The sequence below is a fragment of the Eschrichtius robustus genome, chromosome 15, assembly GCF_028021215.1.
Source record: "Eschrichtius robustus isolate mEscRob2 chromosome 15, mEscRob2.pri, whole genome shotgun sequence".
NCBI lineage: Eukaryota > Metazoa > Chordata > Mammalia > Artiodactyla > Eschrichtiidae > Eschrichtius > Eschrichtius robustus.
The window spans coordinates 12,705,493-12,721,418 of NC_090838.1; the positions used below are offsets into that span (position 1 = coordinate 12,705,493).

The window sequence follows — 15,926 nt, forward strand, 5'->3', positions numbered from 1 at the left end:
AGACCAAGAAGGTAAGCACACACTGCACCACCTCTCATCCTGGGAATTAATGAAAGTCCATGGACTGGAACTTTTGCATACTAGGGAAAGTTTGCTTTTCCAACCATATCATTTTATATATTACAGAAAATAAAATTTACTAAAAAAGAAGAAAATGCTACCATAAATATGAAAACAAATAGAAATGAATATATAATCAAATACATAATCATATATCAAACTACTAACAAAACCCACAAATAAGCAATTTAGGAGATTTTGAAAATAAAAATCTAAACTTTACATTCTTAGTAGGATTATTTTAAGAGCAAGATAATTTAAAAATCTTAAATAATATCAGTAATTTTATTTCTGTTAGTAGAAATATCAGCATTTTTTAATATTAAAACTATTTTATGTTTTGCAGATAAAAGTTGCCCAGGAAATAAAAATATATGTTGTAAGTTATAGAAAATTAGACAATATGTTAATGCTATTAGGAATAAAATTTTCAGTGTAAGAGAATAGAACGAAAATATAAAATTTTAAAAAGTTAAGAAAGGGTGTATAAGGAGAACTTGAATTTGGAAAATGAAAATGAACACATGATGTTTAAAAATACCTTTCTTAGTATTTTCAATTGATAGAAACTGGACGCCATGACATCCCAACAGTGCTAAGTACAAAGATGTTATTTTATCAGGGCCTGGAAGCAGAGCCACAAATAGGAGAGAAAACTAAACTGAGGTGCCTGTATGAGTTGGGACCCCAGAGGAAAGAGATGTCCAGAGGGAACTGGAGTCACACGGAGAGGCCACCACTGTTGGAAGAGGCCTAGTAAGAGGGAGGCATGCCCTGGCTTTACTGCTCCCTTTGCCCTCCAGTCTTTTAATAGTGCCTCATACTGGCTGAACTTACCTGGAGGCCAGTAGGTAAGGAAGCCTGGGAAATTGAGTTCACTATGACGGTGACCAGATCAGAGCAAAGTTTGGTTGGAGAAGGCACATGATGAGCACAATAATATTTGTAAAGAAAACAGAGAAGGAGAGAGAAAGAGAGAGAGAGAGTGAAAGAATAAGAAATAAATCTGTCTCCACTGGAAGTAATTCTTACATCAACTCCTTACTCTGAAATTAGTAGAAAAGGGAAAGAATTATGAGCATTTATTCTGTCTTCATAGGAGAACCTGCGTTTTATCCCCAATTTTAAAGCTCTTCTTTAGCAAAAGAATGCCAGCTAAACAAAGAAGGAACTCAATAAAATTAATCAATTATCATTTAGCCACATTCAACGAATACTTGATTCAGGCAAGCATCATAAACAAATGTTAAAATCACTAGCTGCAATGTTGAGGAACAGAATTTTTGCACAGTGCCAAATAGTCACAGAATACTTGCTATTTGCGAAAGGAAAAATATTCTTTAATAATGGAGAAATACTAATGTCATGATAATAATTATGTGATAGTCACCACCTTAACCACGTGATCACATTCAGCATCATTGATAACAGCACAGCCTCAGTCTGTGTGCTCCTTGAAATGATGTAATGTGCAGTACAAAACATTGACTTTGGAATATTATTGCCAAAAATATTTAACCTGTATCCTAAAACCTTTAGGAATAACATCTGTTTTATAGGAAATATAGGGATATAAGAAGAAGCTAACCACCATAAGGAAACAATCAGGTAAATCCAGAAAATGGGATATTCAATTAAAAATTATTCACTAAACACCTAAAAAAAGGAAAATAAATTAAAAACTGATTAGATATAAGTAGAAAATCAATCATTAGATATATGTATGTTATATACACCCATAAGAACAATAAATAAGTTTAAATGAACTCAATCCAATTGAAAGACATAAATTATTAGACCCTAAAAAAACATAAAGAAATGGAAATGTTGAAATAGCCAGATTTAAAAGGATGGAATGTAAAAGTTGATGTAGCTACATTAATATCAAACAAAATATACCATATAGTAAAAAGTATTAATAGAATTAAAAAGAGGTTACTTCAGAATGATAAAATTCCATTCACTAGGAGGATAAAACAATTCTAGATTTTTTATGCATAAAATATAATAGTCTCAAAATATATAAAGCAAAAATTGACAGTACTATAAAAGGAAATTATCTGGGGTATATATGACAAAATCCTCTCTTATTCTGGAATAATGAGCAGGAAAAAACTGACTATAGTAGATTTCAATAATGCTTAACTAAATTGACCTAATGGGCAACTGATGAATATTTTGCATTACTAATCCACCAACATTCATGAAAATTAACAATTTATAAGACCTTTAAGAAAAATATATATATATAAATTATAACAGTAAAAGCATACAGTCTGGTGCTTGCTTCAGCAGCACATATACTAAAATTGGAACAATACAGAGAAGACTAGCATGGCCTCTGTGCAAGGATGACATGCAAATTCATGAAGCATTCCATATTTTTGTATATGATGTGTTGTTCAGAGGTTGTATTATTAGGAGCAATTTTTAAAATTCTTTTTAAAAATCCCTTCATGTGTTCAAAAGCACTGAGCATTTTCTATGTGTCAATCTCTGTGCAAGTATTGAGAATGAGGTGAAAATAAATAAAATGGAATGCCTTAAAGCAAAAAAAAAAAAAAAAAAAGCATACAGTCTGTTTTCTGCTGAATATATCATTAAACAAAAATAAATAATATAAAGGTAACTAGAAAATGTGTTTTTAATTGTTTTAAGTTACAAATAATTCATGGGCTAACTAATACTAAATTATCAAGGAAATTGGAAAAAACTTTAAACTGAAATATTGTGAATATACATTATATTAAAGCTTGTGGGATGAAACTAAAGCAGTATTTTGAGGGACAATGATAGTTTTAAATGCCTAATATGAGAAAAGTGCTCATTAATGAGCTAAGAATTCATCTAAAAAAGGTAGAAAAGGAAGAGCAAAATAAAATGAATAAAATAAAATAAAAATAGTTTGAAGAAACAAAAATATTTATCTGAAAAGACTAATAAGTTAAGAAATTCTTAATAAGACAGATGAGGAAACAAAGAAAGAGGAGGTACAAAAACAGTATTATGAAAAAGAGACAAAATTAAGATTCAGAAAATATATTTAAAAGATAATGAGGATACTCTAAACAACTTTATAGCCACAAATTTGAAAATGCAATTGAACTGCATAGACTCTCAAGTGAACAAAAAATAACACCTCAAAATAGTCACAAAAAGAAATACAGAAAAATAGATGGATCTATAAACAATAAAGGAATTAATTTACTATATAATTTCAAACAGTTATGCAAGAAAAGGCAAACATGTATAGATGTCTTTATGGATAAATTCCATAAACTTTATAGAAGCAGACATTAACTGTCTTATGCAATTTCTTTCACAGAATAAAAAAGCAAACAGCATCAAGATACACCTCAATTCATTTAGGAGGGTAGGAGGTATATTGATAATGTTCCCTCCCACTCACCCAGGGGATGTACATGTTAATCCTAATTTCTAGTTATAAACTGGGATTTTAGTATTTAGAGAGATTCCATGGTGATAGGAGACACTGACAGCACAAGAACTCTTCCTTTCACCCTTGATATCTCATCATTCCTCCCACATGTAACTCCTATATATAGCCCCTAGCTCTGTGCTACTTATTGTCCACCACAATATTTTTGTCTTTAGGTCACTGATTTCTCACTTGGTTTCAAAACACAGTGATAAATACAGAGGAGTATTCTGTCAAATAACTAATCTTGGCATGTGAAGTCCCTGGTCCCAGTTTGAAACACTTGCTTGAAGGATAAGTTAAGAATCCTTAGAGAAAATCCTGAAATGAATGTATGTTGCAGAAAGAGCTAAGAAACATATAATACAAACAATTAGGAACAGACTATACACTCTATTGGGAAATCTTTTTCACCTAAATTATAATTTGAAGAAATGTTCATGTTACTAAGCTAGGTCTATTTCATGATGTATGAGCATAATGTTGACAACCATTTCATATTGTGAAATGTTTACATTGTGTCTGTACACATGATGTGTTAGTGCATGTATGTGTATGTGATTCCTTTATTATGCCCTTTCATGGGATTCTACACTTTTCTTTCAAGGAACCCATCGTGGTTTGTAATTATGTACTCTGGCTATCTGGCTTCTTATTCAATGTCAGTCTGCCCAAGGAAAGCAGTGTCAATGAGACAAGGAATTGTATTTGTTTTGTTCACTATTCTATAACCAACTCGTAAAACAGTGCCTAATACGAGGAGCTTATTTGAGTATTTTTAAAGTAAATTTCTAAAAATGGAAACGATAGGTTAAAATATATTATGAGCACTTAAACTGTTAGTATAAAATTGCCTTCTAATAGGTTTATGCCAAGTTGAAGTTTAATAATATAGGATGAGTAAGCGATGTTTTATTTTTTATGTGATCTTTCTGTTTATGTACTTTGCTGATATTTCCATTGAGCTATTTTCCTTTTTGTATTGTTTCATAACAGCTCTTTATATAATATAGATATTAATCTTTAGTTTATCATATATATTTGCAATCATTTTCTATTTTTTCCTTTCCACTCTGAAACTTGGCTTTTAACTATATTTATGGTAAATATTTTTGTAAAGATCTTTAAATTCTAATGTAGGCAAATCTTTTTCCCCTCATGATTTTGAATTTTATATATATTTTAGGAAGCCTTTCTCTACATAAGATTATAAAAGAATACATTTTCTTCTAAATTGTTTGTTTTTTGTTTTTTTCATATTTAGTTTTTGAACAATATTTATGTAAGAGATTAACATTTCTTCCACTAATTTTAAATGTGAATTTTTCCTGTGAATTACTAACATGTCATATTTACATGGGTCTGTTTCTGAACTATTTATTATGTTCTAGTGATCAAAATATTATTAATAGCATAAATTTATACAGCATTGTACTATCTAGTTAAGACAGATGACCTACTGTTCTTTATGTTCAAAATTTCTTGGATATTCTTAGACTATTTTAATGTAAACTTCAAAGTCAAATTATTAATTTCCAAAAATATCCCTTTGAAAGGACATTGAATTTAGAATTTCATTTGAAAAGAATTGACATCTTTACAATATTTTCCAATGAAGAAAATGGAAACGAGAGCCAAATTAATTTAGTTAGATCTTATTTTATTTACTTCAATGACATTTTGTATTTTTCTCCTTATAGGATCTAAACTTTCCTGATTATCTGTATTCCTAAATGTTTTTGAGATTTTTACTTCTATTACAATCCAGATCTTTTATTTTCTCATTACATTTTGTAAATTGATTATTCACACCCTTGGTATGTAACACAGCTACTGATATTTTTAGGTTGATCTTGCATCCAATCTCTTCATTCTATAAAAGTTTTAATGGCTTAAGCAGATGAATCCATAATTTAATTTGGATCTAAACAGTTCATAATTTTTATGTTAGTGTAAATGGTATTCTTCTTTTACTTTATTTTTCTTTTACTCTTATTTCTTCCTTGCACTTTTAATGTTTGTTTCTGTTTTCCTTTCCCTTCTCTGTTTGAATGTTTTGAATATTTCTGTTAACTGGATAAATACATTTAAGTATGTAAATTTCTTCTGAGTACTGCCTTGGCCACAGCTTGAATTCTATTTGTTAAGAAACCCTAATAAAAACATTTAACAAAGCATTAGGCTGATAATTTAAATGACAACATAAACAAATCCGTTCATTTTCTGATTGCACAGTTCAGCAGCTCTTTCCAGTTACCTGCATTTCTGCTGTGTATCAGGTGCAGACATTAACATTTAAAAAAAATAAGGGCTATTATAATAATAGGTCATTACCCACAGGGATCTCATATTACTAGTTATCCTAGACCTTATATTTGACCCCATACTTCAATGCTGCAGGCTTAGATCTCAGATTTGACACCAGACTAACTTTCCCCACATTTCGTACTCAGACTTGGAGCTTTCATTTGAGCAGCATATGGTCTGGGTGGAGTCCCTGAACATGCTTTGGCTTCTTCCTCAGCATCTTGTCCGTGATATCTTGACATTAGATCCTTGGCCTGATTCTAAAATTTTCTGTGCTACTCCTGTCTTCACTACAATTGCATTTAGTTATATCCTTGTGATTTAAACATAGAAAACATGTTTAAGACGCAAAAACAAACAAGCAAAAAAACCCCACTGATTTCAAAGTTATCACCATGTTTAACTAAACTTTGCTAAGAGATAAACCTCAAGGTCTGCCAGAGGTTGTTTCTATACATACCTTCTCATGCCCAAAGTTATGTAGCTTGCACAACTGAATCTAGCTCATTAAACCCCTCATTCACGTCATAACTCCTTCCTGTATAACAGACAGGAATTGCAGTCCTGAAGTTCTACTATATTTTTATTCAGTCTCTCTAGTCTCTCCCCCAGGTTTGTACTGTAAAAATATAATTCCCACTCTATAATCTAACTTACTTACCTACTTTACATTCTACTTTACTACTACTTTACTTGTACTTACTTCTTCTTTTAAGTTTTTAAAAATTATTAAAATATTCCTTTAGTAGTAAATATTATTTGAAAACATATTTGTGATGTCTGCATAATATTCCATTATATTATTGCACTCTTATTGAAGAACTGTTATATTGTTTAGTATATCCCTTTAAATTTCCATGTAGGTTCATTTTTTTATGGATCTCTGATTAATACTCTGGGATATGTTACCTGAGGTGAAGACTATAGGCAAAACAATATGGATATTTTAAGACTCAATCCATATTACTACATGCTATCATTAAAAGTTTACACCATTTTCATCAACAACAATTAAATACGTTATTTCCCTCATTATACTTTTTAAATCATTGACCTCTTTTTTATTTTTCTTCTGTTTAATGATTTAAAATAGCATAATTTTATTTAAATTTGCAACAGTAATGACTAATAATTTTGTTTTTGTTTGTGCTTATTATCAACTTGTATTTCACCTTTTAGAAATTTTTCTTTACATACTTTTTTTAGTTTTAGTGCTTTTCTTATTGGTTAATAAGAATGTTTCACAAGGAAAAGGTATCAACTCATCTTACATGTGATACAAAAATTATTAATATATTAAAGTTTTAAATTTTAATGTAATCAAATATATCAGCCTTTGCCCTCATGATTTTCCTTCTTGTTTATATCCTTATAAAGTTCATGTTCTTTGCAAGATTAATTAACTATATATACAATATATATTTTACAGCTTATAATTTCACTTTTCTTAAACACTTTACACATTTAAAATTTATTTTTGGTGAATTATCGTTTGACAGTTTGTAGAGAATTTTTCCCCTAAATCCAATTATTTTAACATAATTTATTGAATATTTTTCATAATACCCATAGGTTTGTGATTTCATAAATAACTTAATGAATCAAAATGGGTCACCTAGAAAAAGTTTTTAGTGTATACTTTGTCATTTTTCCAAATACATACCTGAAGAATGGGTAATTATATATTTTTATAGATGCCTACCAGTATATTTGCTATTGTTTTCCTAAGTTCAATAGTCCACAAAATGAGAAACACATACTTCCCAAAGTCTTTTTTTCCTGCATTCAGAATTCAAAAACTAAGAGAAATTTATAGGATGTGCCTTCTGCTTTCTAATTCTCTAAAAGTACCTCCAGAAACGAGAATTTAAATGAGTAGTGGTTGAATTCTCAGTTCTCGATTCCCAACTTCAGAGTCTTGTATTTAATACATTTTGAATACATAATGCCAAAAATAGAATCATTCTAGCCATGACGGATTTATAAATTCAGCTTTTCTATAACTTGAATCATACCATGGAGATAAATAGTTGCAGATTTTTGCCTCTATGTAGTAGAGACTGAAAACAATGAACCAATCATATTTCTCATGTCAACTTCCACAAACCCTTTCCCATGCCACCTTCAGCACAGCAGCACACTGTCTTAAAGGTCAAGACTCTGATACAACCTGAAGTAAGTGATTAAGCCTCCACCTCAGCCTCACTAGCACCAGTAGACCAAAAGAAAAAAACACCTCATTTATTGATCTGAACAACTGTAGTTGTTTTAAGGTACATATTTTAAGTAAATTTTCCAAATGTGGAATACCAAGGTACATGCAATTAACTGTAAAAGATCATGTGAACACGAAAGGGAAGAACTAAGCTTCAACCTGCTCTTTTTGGGTTAAGTTCTTTGCTTTTCCTCTAATCTAAGTTGTCTTAAGAGGACATATTTGGATAGACTTCAATGTAAAAAATCTGGATGAGTTTGGGTTATTTAAATGTGTCCTTTGCCATCTAAATGATTATTTCATAGTCTATAGAAAGGATGGCCTTAAATCCGATTGCGTTCTACCATTGGTTTTGCAGGTCTCTCTTGAACTTTCATAACATGTTAAGGCATATGCCCATGTATGTTTCTGAGCTTCAAAGTTATTAAAGGATCTTGCAAATTGAGTTTACATTACGTGACTATAAAGGAAAAGCTAAACTCATTAGGATGTCAATTACATAGTCTGATATTGGCATCCTGGAGATTTCTGGATGCTGGAGGGAAGTCTGACCTTTTTTAATGGTTCATATTCCATTCTCTGTCCTTCCATCATTGTCAATATCTTATGATATCCGAACGCACAAAGCCATGGTTTTTTTGTAGACTGATGAGTAGTTTAGTTGGTTGCCAAGTTTCATGGACTGACATCATGCCAGGAGAAACACAAGCACTCTAGGTCTTTGTAATTGCAGGCGTGCTCAAGGGAGAGAGTGGTGGTCATTGGCTAGTCCTGATCCTAGCACATATTAAAAGCAGGAGAAGGAAGACTGGTGAAGTTGGCCAGGATCAAGTTTCACATATGTGGAATGAGGTTATATTTCTGGTATTTCATCTCTATACATCTCCTTGCTGCTTTTATCCTGAACCATAAATCCAGACTCTGACCTGATAACTTGACCTCAACTCTAGATTATGCTTTTTGATGCTAATGGGGTTCAAATTTATCTGCACTGACCCTGAACCCTGACAGACTGAACTCCTTACCTACAAACCAATATAGTATCTTTATAATGATCATAAAAGTCAATCAGAATGCTATTTGTCTCCAACAGAATCTCTTATGAACAATAAAATAGCACAAAGATTGATTTGATCAATACTTTAAGTTAGGATGAGCTTCTAGAGAGCTATACATTGTCTTTGGTCTTCTCATTTTTGTTAATCTTAAGGAAGATAAATCATATTCATTAAATTTGCTCTTCTAAACTGGATGGCATTATAAACTAGGGAGAAATGACCAAAAGAGGGAAATTGAAAATGGTTGGGTAGCAGTTGTAATCAAAACACACAGGATCCATCTCAGAAGAGGAAAATCAACCTCCTAGAAGAAAGTTTTTCTGTTTATTTGACTACACTTCAAAGAGAAGTAATGCAAGTAAAGAAGACTCAGCAACTGATGCTGATTAATCTACAATTTGCAGAGACAGACTACAAACGTGGGAAGCCGCAGCCTGGAAGGGAAAGGCTAAACTGACTCCATTAAAGTCCATACTATCAGGCTTGATCCTCTGCTTTCCAAATCTTTAATACTTAGAAAATAGGGAAGCTTATATGTGAACAATTCAAGCAGCTGTTTTAGATACCCATTCCTTACTCAAGGTCACTAATCTGGGCCCCAGGAAACAGTATGTCACCTTGCTGGTGACTATCTATGTGACTTTGGGTAAGGTACTCATTCTCTGATCTGCTCATATCTTATCTGAATAAGTATAATAACCATTTCTACTTTGTAGGGTTATTTAAGAATTAGGTAAGGAAATGCATGTAAAAAGCCTGAAAAAGTGTTTGCTGTGTAGTAAGTGTTCAATACATGTTAACACTTTTTAAAGTATTTTTTTAAATGTTAAGGTTAACATGTAAGCAAAAAATGATTGAGGCCTGCCAACTCAGGTCTAAAACTGTAAATTTAGCTACCAGGAAGGAGTGATGGGGCTGTGTCATAAGCAGGGAGGATTCGAAAAATAAGTCAGAATACCTGCCCTCTAAAAGTTCACTGTCTAGAGAAAACACAACTAAGTGTGAGGGAGTGTGTTGATTTCAATAACAGAAGCACACATTAAGTCAGGGATCCCCAACCCCCGGGCCATGGACCCGTGGCCTGGACCCGTGGCCTGTCAGGAACTGGGCTGCAGAGCAGGAGGTGAGCAGAGGCCAGTGAGTGAAGCTTCATTTGTATTTACAGCTGCTCCCCATCACTCACATTACTGCCTCCTGTCAGATCAGCGGTGGCATTAGATTCTCATAGGAGCGCGAACCCTACTGTGAACTCCGCATGTGAGGGAGTCTAGGTTGCGTGCTCCTTATGAGAACCTAATGCCTAATGATCTGAGGTGGAGCTGAGGTGGTGATGTTAGCACTGGGGAGCAGCTGCAAATACAGATTATCATTAGCAGAGAAGTTTGACTGCACAGAGACCATAATAAATCAACTGCTTGCAGACTGATATCAGAATCCTATCAGTGAGTGGCAAATGACAATTAAGCTGCATCTGGTGGCAGGTTTTATAGTGGCAAGTGAGTTGATGTACTTCAATTGTACAGCTGCATCTGGTGGCAGGCTTTAAGTTAGAATCCGACACTTATTTTAGTCCATGCATAGCCCACCCATTATTTTATTTACCACTTCTGTCCATGCCTCTTTCCCGCACTGTGCACTTGTCTCAGTCACGGTTTTGGTAAGCCTACAAGCTAACTCTAGCCAAAATAAGTAAAAAGCAAACATCACTGGAGAGCTTCTTTGAAAAGGGGGAAAGACCCAATGATGAGACAGCAGAAGACTCTAAGATTGCCAACACAAAGAAAGCTATATTTAAAAGAAAATACCAAGAGTCCTACTTAAATTTTGGGTTCATTGCAACAGGTGATTCACATTCTTCAAGCCTGCTTTGTATAATATGTGGCAACCAGCTATCCAACGAAACCATAAAACCTTCAAAACTGCTTTGCCACATGGAGACCAAGCACCCTGCATTAAAAGACAAGTCTTTGGAGTTTTTCAAAAGAAAAAAATGTGAACACGAGGAACAGAAGCAATTATTGAAGGCCACCACTTCATCAAATGTGTCTGCACTGAGAGCATGATTCTTAGCGGCTAACCGCACTTCTTGCTAAAGCTAAGAAGCCCTTTACTATTGTGAAGACTTGATCCTGCCTGCTGCTAAGGACATTTGTCGTGAGCTTTTAGGAGAGGCTGCAGTTCAAAAGGTGGCACGTGTTCCTCTTTCGGCTAGCACCATAACTAGATGAACTGATGAAGTAGCAGAGGATATTGAGGCACAATTGTTAGAGAGGATTAATGAGTCACCGTGGTATGCAATCCAGGTTGACAAGTCTACCGATGTTGACAACAAGGCAACAATGCTTGTTTTTGTGCGATATGTTTTTCAGGAGGATGTGAATGAGGATACATCATGTGCACTTTTGTTGCCAACCAACACCACAGCTGCAGAACTATTCAAGTCTTTGAATGATTACATATCAGGAAAACTGAATTGGTCACTTTGTGCACAGACGGAGCGGCTGCCATGACTGGACGGCTTTGTGGTTTCACTACTCGGGTCAAAGAGGTCGCTTCTGAATGTGAGTCTACACACTGTGTCATCCATACAGAAATGCTGGCTAGCCGAAAAATGTCATCTGAACCCAACAACGTTTTGTAGGATGTGATTAAAATTATCAACCACATTAAAGTACATGCCCTTAACTCACATCTGTTCACACAGCTCTGTGAGGAGATGGACGCAGAGCACACACATAGTCTCTTATACACAGAAGTGAGATGGCTTTCTAAAAGTAGATCACTGGCCAGAGGTTTTGAGTCATGAGAGCTGCTCCAGAGATTTCTTTTTGAAAAAGTCACCACTGGCAGCACATTTCAATGACACAGAATGGGTCACAAAACTTGCTTTCGTGTGTGACATATTCAACCTGCTCAGTGAACTCAACCTGTCACTTCAGGGGAGAACGACAACTGTATTCAAGTCGGCAGATAAAGTGGCTGCATTCAAAGCCAAACTGGAATTATGGGGGTGACGAGTGAACATTGTGATTTTTGACATGTTTCAAACATTAGCAGAGATTTTGAAAGAGAATGAGCCAGGGCCTTCTTTCTCCCAGCTGGTGCATGATCACCTATCTCAGCTTTCAAAAGAGTTTGAGCATCACTTCCCAACCACAAAAGACCCCCAAACTGGGAAGGAATGGATCCGCGACCCATTTGTGAATAAGCCAGGTGAATCGACTTTGTGCTAGAAGAGGATCAACTGCTTGAGATCACAAATGACAGTGGCCTTAAAAGTATGTTTGAGACAACTTCAAATCTCCACACATTCTGTACTAAAGTCAAGGTGGAATATCCTGAGAACACCACAAAAGCACTGAAAAGCCTGCTTCCATTTCCAAAATCCTATCTTTGTGAAGCAGGGTTTTCTGCAGTGACAGCGACCAAAATGATATTACGGGGACTTCCCTGGTGGCCCAGTGGTAAAGAATCTGCCTTCCATTGCAGGCGACGCAGGTTTGATCCCTGGTTGGGGAACTAAGATCCCACACGCCGCAGGGCAACTAAGCCAGCACGCCACAACTACTGAGCTCGCTCACCTCAATGAGAGAGCCCATGTGCCACAAACTACAGAGCCTACACGCTCTGGAGCCTGCGCACCACAACTAGAGAGAGAAAACCCGCACACCACAACTAGAGAGAAGCCCATGCGCCACAACGAAAAAGATCCCGCATGCCTCAATGAAGATCCGCGTGCTGCAACTAAGACCTGACACAACCAAAAAAAAAAAAAAGAAAGAAAGAAAGAACAAAGCAAACAAACAAACAAAAAAGACCAAAACGAGATTACAGAGTAGACTGGACATAAGCAACACACTTCGGGTGTCACTGTTTCCCATCACCCTCAGATGGGACCATCTAGTTGCAGGAAAACAAGCCCAGGGCTCCCACTGATTCTGCATTATGGTGAGTTGTATAATTATTTTATTATATATAACAATGTAATAATAATAGAAATAAAGTGCACAATAAATGCAATGCGCTTGAATCAAAACCACCCCCCGCCCTGGTCTGTGGAAAAATTGTCTTCCGCGAAACCGGACCCTGGTCCCAAAAAGGCTGGGGATCGCTGCATTAGATGCTATGAAACTCCAAGGAAAAACATCATTAAATCTGTACTGAGAAGTTAGAAAAGACTTCAGAGGGGAAATGATATTTGAGTTGGTGCTTTAAAGATAAGTGGGAGTGTTGGAAGTGGAGAACGGTATAGGAGCATCCTAAAGATGGAGAACAATGTTTCTGTTTTTCAACAGAAAGTTGAAAAAAAAAGCATGAGGTGAGTAGTTTGATATATTTGAAGTAGAGAGAACTAAAGCAAGGAGCAAAAGAGAGTAACAGAGCTAAAATATTCAGCTTGGAAAAAGATGAGTCCAGTTTGCAAATAACAGTTAAATGGCATGTTGAGTGCTCAGACACTATCTTGAAGACAATGGTGAATTGAAGGATATTAATCTGGAGAGAGATAAGTCTTTAGAGTACAACCATGGAATAGGACAGCAAGAAACCTGCAAGGGCACAGGTGAGGTGGGTGTTTATCCACTCAAGAAAATCCCCAAAGGAAGAAAATCTCCACTGGAGGTATCTAAGTGTTTTAATACCAGGGCATACACAGTTCATAGAGCTATGCTCTGAGGAAAGAGAAAGTGGAGTACAAGTTACAGATCCTAGAGTTCATTACTTTGGATGGACACCTGAGACACAGTCTATATAAGAAGCCTCCTGATGTAGTAAAATGCCGACTCCCTGATCCACTGGTCAGGAAGAGTTTGTATGGAATTTTCCAAGGGCTCACAAAGCCATGTCCACTATAGACTAGGAGGAAAGATAGAAGGTTTATCTGAAGCACGCTTGAGGGGTAAAAAATGTTGTTGAGAAATGACTTTGAAAAGAAAAACCAGAGCCAGTGAGAAGTACTGCCTTCATTACCCACAGGAAGAGCTCTCTTTAAAAAAAAAAAAAAAAAGTCTGGGAGGGGTCAATGGGCAAAGGAGAGACACATATATCAAGAACCAAGCCTGGAAAATAATATTCACAGGAAAAGGCAGGGAAACAAAAATGGGCTTTGCAGACATAATACCTGAGACTGAACTCCAATCCATATAACTATATAACCATGAGTATATTATTTAAATTGTCTTAGCTTCAGGTTCCTCATCTGCAATGTAGGGATTATGGTACATATGTCACAAAGCTATTGTGAAGATGAAGCAAGATAGAATACATGAAGCAGGTAGCACAGTAATAGATGCACCACAGTCAGTCCACACACGTTAATTCCTGTCATTTGTTCTCACCTCTACCCAGACCAACTATAAGACTGGAGGTATGTGTCTTGCTTGATAACTTTATACCAGCTCTTGGAAGTGAAGAACCTCGGGGCAGGACAGGAATAAAGACGCAGACGTAGAGAATGGACTTGAGGACACGGGGAGGGGGAAAGGTAAGCTGGGACGAATCGAGACAGTGGCATGGACGTATACACTACCAAATGTAAAATAGATAGCTAGTGGGAAGCAGCCGCATAGCACAGGGAGATCAGCTCGGTGCTTTGTGACCACCTAGAGGGGTGGGATAGGGAGGGTGGGAGGGAGACGCAAGAGGGAGGAGATATGGGGATATATGTACATGTATAGCTGATATATATGTATATGTACAGCGGAAACTAACACACCATTGTAAAGCACTTATACTCCAATAAGTATGTTAAAAAATTTAATTTAATTTAATTTAAAAGTACAGGAAAAGGGACTGAAGCATTCAGTCCTTGAACACAAAGAAGACCACCAAAACTTGTCCTGGCTCCCTCAATTGCCCTTTTGGTGGCCTTTTAAAATCATTATTTTCTATATCTTTAGGAGAGAAATTTGTGGTTGCTTCCAGTGTAGGTGCTTTTCTGATAAGCATAGGGCTCATTTTAATATGGCATCAAAGGACGAACAATATAGTGTAGACTTGAAAATAACCCTGGTTGTTTTATTAAAACAACACTGGTAATCTACAGCTGCAGTCATGTCTGATAGCTTTTGACTGTCAGTTTCTCAACAGGAAGTTCCAACAAGTATATGAATTAATTTTAGTCAACAGGTATGGAAATCTGCAGCATCATTGAAAAGCCACTAGAAAAACAAAATTCACTGTTATTATTTCCTGACTTCCAGACAATATTACTAATAAGACATGATTAATTCTCTACCTCTAATGCACCCCCATTGCACCCTGATTTCCCATCAGCTTATTAGCTCAGAACTCTAAAAATATGCTTATCACCTAAACTTTCAGAGTTTATCTAATATCCTCTAGAACACAGGTTTACAACTTTATGAAGAATCATAAATTATTAAAATTAAATTACAGCCATGTCTTTATTTACTCTTTGAATACATAATAAGAGTGTTCTCATCATTGTTAAGGCGACTGAAAATGATGTAATGAAAACTGCTGATAAGAGTCAAGTGAGCTGGCCTCTTTGTTCATTTCTCTGTAGCCTGAAGCAAGTCATTTTCACCCTCCAGTGTCTCAGTTTACTCATCTGTAAAACCGGGATGATGGTTGCCCTGGTAACACTCAGGATTCTTGAGAACATACTGTTTAAAAGTTATTGAAAATTACAATGCACAATGCAAAAATCTTCTGGAATTACTGGTATTGGAAATGGTGCAATTTATGTTGAATTTTAAACTGTTAGTTTATCAAAGACTCGTTTTCAGCATTGGGTTTACTAATGCCTGACTCCCTCTAAAAATAACCAGCAATTTCAGCAAACTGTAAAACGGGAACTTTTGCACAGCTTCCTGTCAGTAAAGAC

General features: G+C 35.3%; 1 non-coding gene across 1 annotated transcript; it reads left to right on the forward strand.

Annotated features, from left to right (window-relative positions):
* The first annotated feature begins 2,339 nt into the window (after window positions 1–2,339).
* On the forward strand, window positions 2,340–2,446 carry LOC137778205 (U6 spliceosomal RNA). The gene has a single exon (XR_011076785.1). It is a non-coding gene; the product is annotated as a U6 spliceosomal RNA (small nuclear RNA).
* Window positions 2,447–15,926: the final 13,480 nt, after the last annotated feature.